Here is a 2,261-nt window from a genome sequence, read left to right on the forward strand (position 1 = left end):
ATATTTAAAAAAATATATTATAAATATTCCATTAGAAATTTTTTGAAATATTTTAAATTTAAAAATATAAAATATATTTCATCAATAATAATTTTCGAAAAGCGATGGCAAGCCAAGAACTACGCATATCTGCAGTCTAATCTAAAATATGATTCCTTTTAATTATTTTGATTAATTATTAATAGATTAGACTGCAGGTACTAGTAAAATATAATTAGTAATTAATAAATTATTCTGTACAAAGATTCTCATTATCTCTTCCTCGTTTTTATTTTATTCTTTATTTTTTAACATTTTTTTAAAATTTTAGTAATTTCATTTCTTTTCTTTATATTCTCTAAAATGAGAATATCTTTAACATAGTTTTTAATTAATAAATAATCATTAATTAGATTAAGTTTAAGTATCAAGTTTAATTAATTAAGTATCAAACATTCAGTACCTAGATATAATCCCTAAAAAATAAAATTCTTATGATTATTTTATGTTTTGTTGTTTTTTTCTCGTTTATTTCAAGTTATTGTCAATGCATGTCATGCATCAATTGCAAAAATCATTGGACTGATGCTTTATTTTTAATCAAAGGACCGCCCTCTGATTCATTGGTACTTTTGAATATCCGATCAGAATTAAGTCTTGTAATCGAAACTGCTGTCATAACTCTTGATTTCAAATTAAATTGCAAATGATCAACATTTTAAACTTTTCTTTTTTCGCTTTAAATTAACCAGAATATTCTTAATACGGACTGATATAGTGTTAAGATTTTAGAATGAAAATGAGTTAATTTAAGACATTATCTATAGGCAATGTGAGGCAGTGATAGTCAATGATGAACAACGTGAAACTGAACTTTTAATTATTTATAATAATTTATAACATATGTTAATAATAATAAATTGCGATCAGTGTAAAAATAATTTTATAATTTTATATTGAATCTCCTCCTTTTGATATTTTTCTTTGATATTTAAACTTTATAATTTTATATAATTTATATACACAATATATAATTTTACATATTTTTATATAATTTTTATTTATATGTAATATTACATTATTTATATATATTAATAATATAATATAATATTTATATGTAATATATTTGCATATATTAATTTCTTTTTTTATAGAGAACAAGAAATAAACTAAAAATCACACAATTAACGCCATGTTCAGAATATCAAAAATAGAAAGTACATAAACAAGGAGAGCAAATATTAAAAAAAGGATAGAGATATAACAATTACAAAGAATTGGTACAAGCGGCGCCATCTCCACTCCCCCGAAGGAACTATCCAAACAAGGAGAGCAATGGTAAGAAAAGGCTAGACATATAACAATTATAAAGAATTGGTACAAGCGGCGCGATTTCCACTCCACCGAAGGAACTATACAAACAAGGAGAGCAATGGTAAGAAAAGGCTAGACATATAACAATTATAAAGAATTGGTACAAGCGGCGCGATTTCCACTCCACCGAAGGAACTATACAAACAAGGAGAGCAATGGTAAGAAAAGGCTAGACATATAACAATTATAAAGAATTGGTACAAGCGGCGCGATTTCCACTCCACCGAAGGAACTATACAAACAAGGAGAGCAATGGTAAGAAAAGGCTAGACATATAACAATTATAAAGAATTGGTACAAGCGGCGCGATTTCCACTCCACCGAAGGAACTATACAAACAAGGAGAGCAATGGTAAGAAAAGGCTAGACATATAACAATTATAAAGAATTGGTACAAGCGGCGCGATTTCCACTCCACCGAAGGAACTATACAAACAAGGAGAGCAATGGTAAGAAAAGGCTAGACATATAACAATTATAAAGAATTGGTACAAGCGGCGCGATTTCCACTCCACCGAAGGAACTATACAAACAAGGAGAGCAATGGTAAGAAAAGGCTAGACATATAACAATTATAAAGAATTGGTACAAGCGGCGCGATTTCCACTCCACCGAAGGAACTATACAAACAAGGAGAGCAATGGTAAGAAAAGGCTAGACATATAACAATTATAAAGAATTGGTACAAGCGGCGCCATCTCCACTCGACCGAAGGAACTATCCAAACAAGGAGAGCAATGGTAAGAAAAGGATAGAGATATAACAAGAATTGGTACAAGCGGCGCCATCTCCACTCGACCGAAGGAACTATCCAAACAAAGAGAGCAATGGTGAGAAAAGGATAGACATATAACAATTATAAAGAATTGGTACAAGCGGCGCCATCTCCACTCCACCGAAGGAACTAT

The sequence above is a fragment of the Apis dorsata genome, unplaced genomic scaffold, assembly GCF_000469605.1.
Source record: "Apis dorsata unplaced genomic scaffold, Apis dorsata 1.3 scaffold_135, whole genome shotgun sequence".
NCBI lineage: Eukaryota > Metazoa > Arthropoda > Insecta > Hymenoptera > Apidae > Apis > Apis dorsata.